The following is a 10,331-nucleotide window of genomic DNA, read 5'->3' on the forward strand; positions in this document are numbered from 1 at the left end:
TAAAGGACGGGCACATACTGTGCTATCGCGGGTTAGAGGGTAGACGAGAACTAGGTGTGGGTTTCCTCATTAATAAGGATATAGCTGGCAACGTAGAGGAGTTCTACAGTATTAACGAGAGGGTAGCAGCTATAGTAATTAGGCTGAATAGGAGGTACAAGCTGAAAGTGGTGCAGGCCTACGCACCCACATCCAGCCATGATGACCAGACCGTCGAAAGCTTCTATGAGGACGTATAATCAGCCATGAATAGAGTAAAATCGCAGTACGCTGTACTGATGGGCGAATTCAATGCGAAGGTGGGCAAGAAGCAGGCTGACGACCACGTGGTAGGTGACTATGGGATAGGCTCTAGAAATAGCAGGGGAGAGTTATTAGTCGAATTCGCGGATAGAAATAATTTACGGATCATGAATACCTTCTTCCGCAAACGAGAAAACAGGAAGTGGACCTGGAAGAGCCCCAATGGTGAGATTAAAAATGAAATAGACTTCATACTATGCGCTAAACCTGGCATCATTCAGGATGCGGCCGTCCTCGGAAGGGTGCGTTGCAGCGACCATAGAATGGTAAGGTCTAGAATTAGCCTAGACTTGAAGAGGGAACGGAAGAAGCTAGCGAAGAAGAAGACCATTAACGAGTTAGCCGTAAGAGGGAAAGCACAGGAGTTTAGGATAGAGCTGCTAAACAGATATTCGGCTTTAACTGAGGAAGATGATCTTGATGTTCATTCAATGCACGATAACCTGACATCAATAATTACAGAGTGCGCAGTAGAAGTAGGCGGTAGGACAGTTCGAAAAGATACCGGGAAGCTAGCTCAGGTGACGAAAGATCTGATTAAGAAGCTCCAAAACATGAAGGCATCTAACACTACCGATAGAATAGAACTAACGGAGATATCAAAGTTAATAAATAAGCGCAAGGTAGCCGACATAAGGAAGTTTAATATGGAGAGAATCGAGCATGCTATAAAGAACGGAGGTAGCCTAAAAACAGTGAAGAGGAAACTAGGCATAGGTAAAAACCAGATGTATGCATTAAGAGACAAGCAGAGCAATGTCATTAGCAATATGGATAAGATAGTTAACGTAGCCGAAGAGTTCTACACAGACCTGTACAGTAGCCAATGTAATCAGAGCGCTAATGAGAAAGACAGCAGTTCACAGCAATGCGTCATCCCGCCAGTAACGAAAGATGAAGTAAAGAAAGCCTTAGAAGCAATGAAAAGGGGAAAAGCAGCTGGGGAGGATCAGGTAACAGCAGATCTGTTGAAGGATGGAGGGGACATCGTGCTAGAAAAACTAGCCACCCTGTATACGCAATGCCGTATGACCTCGACTGTACCAGAAGCTTGGAAGAATGCAAACATTATCTTAATTCATAAGAAGGGAGACGCCAAGGACTTGAAAAATTACACGCCGATCAGCTTACTATCCGTTGCCTACAAAGTATTTACTAAGGTAATCGCTAATAGAGTCAGGGCAACGTTAGACTGTAATCAACCAAATGATCAGGCAGGCTTTCGTAAAGGATATTCTACAATAGATCATATTGACACCATCAATCAGGTGATAGAGAAATGCGCAGAATATAACCAACCTCTATATATAGCTTTCATTGATTACGAGAAAGCATTCGACTCAGTGGAAACCTCAGCAGTCATACAGGCATTGCGTAATCAGGGGGTAGAAGAGCCTTATGTCAAAATACTGGAAGATATATATAGCAACTGCACAGCTACTATAGTCCTCCATAAAGTCAGCAATAAAATTCCAATAAGGAAGGGCGTCAGGCAAGGAGACACGATCTCGCCAATGCTGTTCACCGCATGTTTGCAGGAGGTATTTCGAGGCCTGAATTGGGAACGGTTGGGAATAAGAATAAATGGAGAATACCTAAATAATCTGAGATTTGCTGATGACATTGCCTTGCTGAGTCACTCAGGAGGTGAACTGCAAATCATGATCAACGAGTTAGACAGGCAGAGCAGATCGATGGGTCTAAAAATTAACATGCAGAAAACCAAGGTAATGTTCAACAGCCTAGCAAGGGAACAACAGTTCACAATTGGCAGCGAGAGCCTAAAAATTGTTCCGGAATACGTCTACTTAGGGCAGGTAGTGACAGCTGATCCGGATCATGAGAGGGAGATAACTAGAAGGATAAGAATGGGGTGGAGCGCATATGGCAAATTCTCGCAGATCATGTGTGGCAGTTTACCAATTTCCCTCAAGAGGAAAGTGTACAACAGCATAATCTTACCGGTACTCACCTACGGGGCAGAAACGTGGAGGCTAACGAAAAGAGTTCAGCTTAAGTTAAGGACAACGCAGCGAGCCATGGAAAGAAAAATGATAGGTGTAACGTTAAGAGATCGGAAGCGGGCTGAGTGGGTGAGGGAACAAACACGGGTTAATGACATCCTAGTCGAAATCAAGAGAAAGAAATGGGCTTGGGCAGGGCATGTAATGCGAAGGCAAGATAACCGCTGGTCTTTAAGGGTAACGGAGTGGGTTCTAAGAGAGAGTAAGCGTAGCAGGGGGCGGCAGAAGGTTAGATGGGCGGATGAGATTAAGAAGTTTGCAGGCAAAGGGTGGATGCAGCTGGCAAAGGATAGGGTTAATTGGAGAGACATGGGAGAGGCCTTTGCCCTGCAGTGGGTGTAGTAGGGCTGCTGCTGCTGATGATGATGATGATGATGTATTTTTTCATATACATATATTTCATTGTTTCCTAGTTTCAAACTTTTTCAATTTTTTTCATTTGATTATGTATAGTATCACAGCCCTTATCTGGTTTTGGCCTAAATTTCTGCTATCTTTTACTTCCATTGCCATGCCCATAAATGTAGTTTCCCCTTTGTCATTCTGTCTTTCTTCACCACGTGCTTGTCTCAGTGTGGAGCCTTGTACACTCCCCTCATCTTTTAGTCGATCTGTTTATCTCCCTTTTTGCCGCGTTATCTGTTTGGTTCTTAACCTTGACAAGCTTGTAAAGCGCTTTTTGCAGTAAGTTTCAGTACACGATGTCTCTTTTCTTTCAGTGTTCCCCCGGCACCGTGCTTTCATTTTGTTATTTTATCGTAGTTTTTTTTTGCTTATTTTTCACACGCTGTAATCCTGATTGTGCTCTTCTTTGCGCATGCTCAGCGCTTGATGGTGGTGATCGGCTCCTATATATTAGACGTGGTGGCTTTTCGAAATATAAAGTTGCAAGTTAGCGCCTGTCCTGTCCACTTCTGTGTCGTCCGTGTCCTTTTTGCGCTATGTTTTCTAAGAACTGTTACCAACTAGCCCAAACCAAACTACTGTTACTGTCCATTTACACTGACAAAGCAGGACCGATCAAGAAGATAGTTGCGTATGAGGGCTACAATTGAAACGTCGATCTCAAACAGGAGAAGCTTTTGAAGAAGTAATGAGTGAGTAACAACGTCGAAAGCTTTGCTCAAATCACAGTACACAGCGTCTACCTGACTCCTCTGAAGGACTTCAGCTGATGTATACGTCATAAAAGTCACAAGGTTAGTTGTAGTAGAACGACCTTTTATGAAACCATGCTGATTATGTATGATTACATGTTTGAGGTGGAAGGAAAGTACTTTGTGCAAAGCTAATTCAAAAAGCATAGAGGTTGCACAAAGAAGAGAAATGGGGCGGTAGTTAGAAAAATCAGATTTGTTTCCTGATTTGAAGACAGGGAAAACACGCGCCGTTTTCCACACGCGGGGAAAGCTAGAATTTTTCAAACAGTTATTAAATATCGTGGTTAAAACAGGGACGAAGGTACTATTGAAGGCTTTTATTATGGCGGCTGGAATGCCATCAGGTTCAGGGGACAAAGATGATTTCAAACACTTAAGACTCTCAGTTACTAACTTCTCGTCGAGAAGAACGGAATTTTGTGCGCCAGCTGGAAGGCATACGGAATCGCAACGTGGAGATTTGTACACGGAGGAAAAGTGTTGAGCAAAGCCGTCAGCGACATTCCGAATTTCATTCCCATGAGAGTCAACTAAGTAAATATGACTATCAGATTTATTCCAACGTTTGTGAACGTATCTCCAGAATTCAGTAGGACGATTAGAGGCACTATTCTCTAAATATTCAAGATAGGACTCATGATCACGCTTGTACAGGCGTTTTCAAATGGAACGCAAGCGGCGAAATTCATCTGCCCATGTATCCATCCCAGGGCGTTTCGCTTTATGGTGGGCCCGCTCCTTAAGTTTCAGCGCTGTTCTAAATTCCTTGGAAAACCAGAACGGAAACTTGCTACGAGTAGGAGTTTGCACAGGTATGTACTGGCGCATGCCATTGAGAACTATTTCAGTGAAGCGAGTGACTTGTTCGTCAACATCTCTGATTTCGTTTAATAAGAGATACAAACTGAAGGTGCTACAGGCCTACACGCCTTCATCTATAGCTTGATGACCAGGTCGTAGAAAGTTTCTGTGAGGGCATGGAATCTGCAATGAGCAAACAAAAAACAAACTCTACTGATGGGCGACTTCTCTGACAAAATAGGGAAGAAGCAGACTGGTGATCAGCCAGTAGGCGACTATGGCAAAGGCTTTAAGAATAGCAGGCGGGAGTTATTAGTGGAGTTAGCAAAGATAAATAATTTGCTGATCAGCACTACCTTCTTCTGTTAACGAGAAAAGAATTGAACGTGGAAGAGCACCAATGAAGACACCCAAAAAGAAATAGACTTCATAATATGCGCTCACCCAGGCACCATGCAAGATTTGGAGACATTAGCAAGGCGAAAATTTGGGCTAGTTGGTACAAGATCTTGTGGCGGGAACAGCGCAGCACGAGACAAAGAAGAGACAGGCGGGACACAACGCGGGACAGCGCTTTGTCTCGCCTCTCTTTTCTTTGTCTCGTGCTGCGCTGTTCCTACCACAAGATTTGGAGACCCCCGAAAGGTTCGTTGTAGCGACCACAGGATAGCAAGGACTCCAATTAGCGTAGACTTGAAGAGGCAACGGATGAAACTACAGAAGCGGAAGCCCATAACGAGTTATCACGTAGAGGGGAAATAGAAGAATTCAGGATATCCTTCCAGAACAAATATTCGACTTTACCTGAGGACGTCCACGTTAACGCTCAAACAATGAACGATAATCCCATAACTATCATTACGGAATACGTAGTAGAAATAGGCGGTAGGTAGGTTCAACAGAATAACGGCATGCCAACTCAGGAGACGAAACATCTGACTAAAAACGTTAAAGCATGAAGGCGTCTAACCAGACACACAGAGTATAACTGGCAGAAATATCGAAGGTAATCAATAAGCGAAAGGTAGCCTACATAAGGAAGTTAATTGTGCAAAGAATCGAGCATGCCCTGAAGGCTAAAAGCGGTGAAGAGGAAATTACGCATGGGAAAAACCAGATGTATTTATTAGAGACACAGGGGCCATTGTCATGCAATATGGATAAGATAGTTAAAGTAGGCGAAGAGTTCTACACAAATCTATACAGTAGCAATGCAGTCAGGACGTTAAGACGGAGAGAGTAGCGCACAACACAGCGACATCCCGCCAGTAACAAAAGCGGCAGTAAAGATATAGGAGCTATGAAGGGAGCGAAAGCAGATGTGACGTTCAGATGACAGCATATCTGTTCAATGGCGAAGAGAGTTTGTGCTAGAAAAATTATGCACCGTACATACGCAATACCTTATGACCTCGAGCGAACCAGCAGCTTGGAAGAAGGCTAGCATCATTTTAATCCAAAAGAAAGCGGACGTCAAGGACTTCAAAAATTACAGGCCCATCAGCTTCCTATCCGTTGCCTAGAAGGTATTTGCTAAGGTTCTCTTAACTAGAATCAAGACAACCTTAAACTTCATTAAACCAAATGATCAGGCAGGCTTTCGTAAATGTACTCGACAAGAGACCATATTCACTCTATCAGTCAGCTGATAGAGAAATGCGCCGAGTATAACTAACTAGTATACAGATGACAAAACAGTCTCAATTAAGACTTCAGCAGCCATGCAGAAATTGGGGAATCAGGGTATAGCATAGTCCTATCCAAAAATACATTAAGATATCTTTAACGGGTGAACAGCTACCATAGTCTTCCATTAAGTCAGCAAAAAAATTCCAATCAGAAAGCGTGACAGGCAGGGAGACACGATCTCGCCAATGCTATTCAACGCCTGTTTACAGGAGGTGTTCCCAGCCCTGAAATGGGAACAGTTGGGGATAAGCGCTAATGGAGAATACCCAAATAATCTGCGATTTGCTGATGGTATTGGCTTTCTGAGTTACTTAGGATGTGAACTGCAAAGCATGATCAATGAGTTAGACAGGCAGAGCAAAACTGTGGGTGTAAAAATAATGTCCAGGAAAATAATATTCAGCAGCATAGGGAGGGAACAGCAGTTAGCAGTTGGTAGTGAGGTGCTGAAAGTGGTGATAGCATACGTCTTGTTAGGTTAGGTAGTAACAGCACATCCAAATCACGAGCAGCGAAATAAATAGAAGAATGGGGTGGACTGCATTTGGCAGGTTCTATCAGATCATGAATGCGATTTTACCTGTATCCCTGAAGAGAAAAGTATCTAACAGCTGTATCTTACCGGTACTCGCCTATACACGATTTTACCGTGGGCTGCTGGGAGAGGGAGAAAATACTCTCGAACCGCGCGCTTCTCCAGCCTGCCACGGTGGCCAACTGGCTGCGGGCTGTTACATCGCTGGCTCTTGTCTTTTCGGCGTAGCTTGTTTACAGATATCCGTACCTTATCGCGATTTTCTCGCCCTTCGCAACTAATGCCGCGATGCCGTACTCGGCGCGAACTTCATCTGGTCAGCACTGCGTAGTCGTCGGCTGTGGCAGCAACCAGCGTAAAAGGAAAAACATCGCCGATAGCACTTGCGCCAAGCATGCTGTGTGCAGGCCTCAGTGCGGGTGTGACATGTTCATGTTGCACCGATTTCCCGTCGACCCCGAGTTGAATCGTCAGTGGACGTCGCTGGTTAACAGAAAGGACTTTGCCTCGACTACAAACTCGCGCGTCTGTTCCCTGCATTTCGTCGATGGCAAGCAAACGGAGCAAAACCCACTGCCCATGCTGAATCTCGGCTACGAGCGAAAGGCAAGTACAATTATTGTCGTTTTACGTATAGTAAACATGCAATTTGCTTGCTGCAGAGCTTTAAATGTTTATTATGCTGCATTTTGCGTGCGTAAAAGCATGGACAGCATTTGTCACTTTTTTTTCTATTGCTTGCTCCATCACTGGGAACGTTTCGCGACAGCGGTGCGATATGCGCTGGTTGGGCGCAGACTGAACTTAAAACGTTATCGATAACGTAAATGTGCAGCTTCACAACTTCACCACCGCCCTATGTGATGTACAGGAGCGCTTTTTATTTCCGTTAATGGAAATAATAATCGTTTCAGGTCATCCACGGCCGCAGATGCCTGATGCGCGATGACCGTGGTCCACCACCTGTCAAACGAAAGGTCAGATTGTTGAGTCTGTACATGGAAATGCTGGAACTCACGTTACATTTGATGGGAACAACGCGCTACACAAGGGAAAACAACTGAAACGACGGCGCTTGGACAAGCACCCTCGTTTCAGTTGTTTTTCCTCGTGTAGCGGGTTATTCCCATCAAAGTCCAAGCGCCGTCGTTTCAGTTGTTTTTCCTTGCCTTACGCGTTATTCCCATCAAATGTACAACCAACTAGCCCACATTGCTGCCTTGCTAGCTGTTGCTCACGTTACACTTGTTTCGCATTTTAAAGACAAGAAAGCCCAAGTGACGAGTCCGAAGCATCTGATGTAGTTCAGCAGACGCCACCGCACAATGTAAGAAATGCGCATTTATTATTTCACAATATTGTGAGCATTTATCGGGCTTCCATCGGAGCGGGCTGAAGTACAGACAGGTGACAAGGTGATTCAAAGCAATGAAAACACAGCAGTCTGAAATATTCGGTTCAGACGAATGCACAGCTGTGAAATTCGAGCAAGAAATGAGACTCGTGTACAAAAAAAAAATACAGCACAGCAATTTCACAAACGCAAGTCTTCTAGAAAGATCATACAGTGCAACAAAGGCATCAAGTACCATATGTAGTTATACATTGGCAGGCAGATGGCTTTACGCACGTATCTATGCTGATGCCACCATGTAAAGCAGAGAAAAGAAATTGTGCAGTGCACTGGCTTTCAGAGCTCATGATTTTGAGTATTGTGCAATTTGTTGCCTAAACAGAGTGTAGCACTGTGAGGGAACTTTTTCCAAAATATTTGAGCATGCAAGAGGTCCTATGCAGAGTGACGTCTGGAGCAACACACTCACGTATGGCACACAAAAAAGGTGTGAGGCATTTGTCATGTCATTTGCACTGAACCTGTCTCGAAAAGCTATGACTGTTCTAGTGAAGCCAGAGTTATTGTACGGAGAAGCTTGTTAAGCATCATCACATGCTAGATAATTTGAGATGAGGGTTATTTGCACTGTTTCATAACATGTCTCATCCAACAAAGAAGATTCCACACCAAGCCTGTCCTCAATCAGCAAACACAGTGTTAGTGTGCATTCACTATTTGATGCTTTGCAATGTGCTAAGAAAGTAGACTCACAGCTAATGTACTTATCTGTTGGCAGCTTGTTTGTATCGGACATCACTCGGTCAGCCTGCCTTTCAGCCACGGAGTGAGTGTAAGTATGCATGCTGTCATCATTCCTTTGTTGCTGAAGCTAAATTGCAGCCATCTGTTGCACTTTCTTTCACAGGTTATCAGTAATGTTCAAGATGCCTTTGCAACCAGCAACGAACTAGATGTAAGCATACATGCACATACAGGTCCACTACATAATGAAATATGCCATTTTGCCATTCTTGTGTTTGTCTGCCAGCAAGTTGTTAGACTCTCATGGCTATAACTATCAAATCTGTATTAATTTCCAAAAACGAGCTTGCTAAGCAGCAGTAAACTGGATATATGCTTGCAAGCTGTCCGAGCTTACAGACGGTCGTTTCTGATGTTGGCTCTTTTTTTCTAGCAGGTCTCATTGAAAACTGATGCTGCTTCGTCTCGCCTGGACGCTAGCTTTGAAGAAACAACTGTGAGTGCTCATACAAAGTTCACTTTTCCAACCAAGACAACCTGCATTGCCTTCGTGTTTTTCTTTTCCTGTATTTTTCCGATAGATGGCCGCTGACCAACAAAACAGCAGTTTGTCAAGGGAGGAAACAGAAATATAGGCAATTTATAAGAAAATGGATTCTCAAAACAAGATACTAGATTATTTCTTATTTCAGGTGGAGAAGAAAGACAGCTCTACACAGTGGGAATTGGAGGAACCAGTCCCAGACCACACATATGCAGACACAAAAGACAGTTCAAACACTCCTCTTACAATGAGAAGCATTCATTTTCAGTACTTAACGCCACAAGACGTACACTTCTACACTGGCCTCCCGTTTGATGCTTTTAATAAGCTCAATATTTTACTGAGGGGCAATGGCACAAAAGTAGGGGGAATATTGAGTTTAGAACAACAGCTGTTGCTCACACTTATGAGTCTAAGACTTGGGCTCCTCTGTGGGGACCTTGCAAGAAGATTCAGCATTTCAATTGCGACAGTGTCAACAATATTCTCAAGTATGATGTCCACCTTGGCTAAAGTATTGGAAGACATTGTGGTGTGGCTGACTCGGCCAGTAGTTTATGACAGTATGCCGTACACCTTTGTGCAGAATGGCTACCACCGCACAAGATGCATATTTGACTGCACAGAAACGTGGTTGCAAAGACCCAAGAAATTAATGGCAAGGGCAGAGAGCTACAGCGCATACAAAGGGTCAAATACTATCAAGTTTTTGACAGTCATAGCGCCCAACGGGCTAATCATGTTTGCATCAGATGTATATGGTGGAACGGCCTCCGATAAATACATAGTTCGGACATGTGGTGTGGAGGACTATTTACTGCCAGGCGACGAAATTATGGCAGATCGTGGATTCAAGCTTGAGCCACATCTTGAAGCACAAGGAATCCGCATGAATGTGCCGGCCTTCACCGGAGGTATGTAGACTGTTCTCTACATTGCAAGCTTTCATGCACCTCTGGGTTTGAAATGCTCATATTTGTTGCTTTTTAGGAAAGGGTGAACTGTCTGAATAAGAAGTGACAAAAAGCAGGCGAATTGCCTCACAGCGCATCCACGTGGAACGCGCTATCAATCGGATAAAGACATTGAATTTTTAAGCAGGCTTTGCCTATCAAGTCAAGGAAGCATATCAACACGATTGTTTTCGTTTGTGCTGGCCTATGCAATCTGAAGGGCT

General features: G+C 44.0%; 1 long non-coding RNA gene across 1 annotated transcript; it reads left to right on the plus strand.

The window, feature by feature from the left end:
- The first annotated feature begins 8,645 nt into the window (after nt 1-8,645).
- LOC144134578 (uncharacterized) lies at nt 8,646-9,358 on the plus strand. The gene is made up of 3 exons (XR_013315154.1): nt 8,646-8,698; nt 9,044-9,106; nt 9,192-9,358. It is a non-coding gene; the product is annotated as an uncharacterized LOC144134578 (long non-coding RNA).
- Nucleotides 9,359-10,331: the final 973 nt, after the last annotated feature.

The sequence above is a fragment of the Amblyomma americanum genome, chromosome 5, assembly GCF_052857255.1.
Source record: "Amblyomma americanum isolate KBUSLIRL-KWMA chromosome 5, ASM5285725v1, whole genome shotgun sequence".
NCBI classification, from domain to species: domain Eukaryota; kingdom Metazoa; phylum Arthropoda; class Arachnida; order Ixodida; family Ixodidae; genus Amblyomma; species Amblyomma americanum.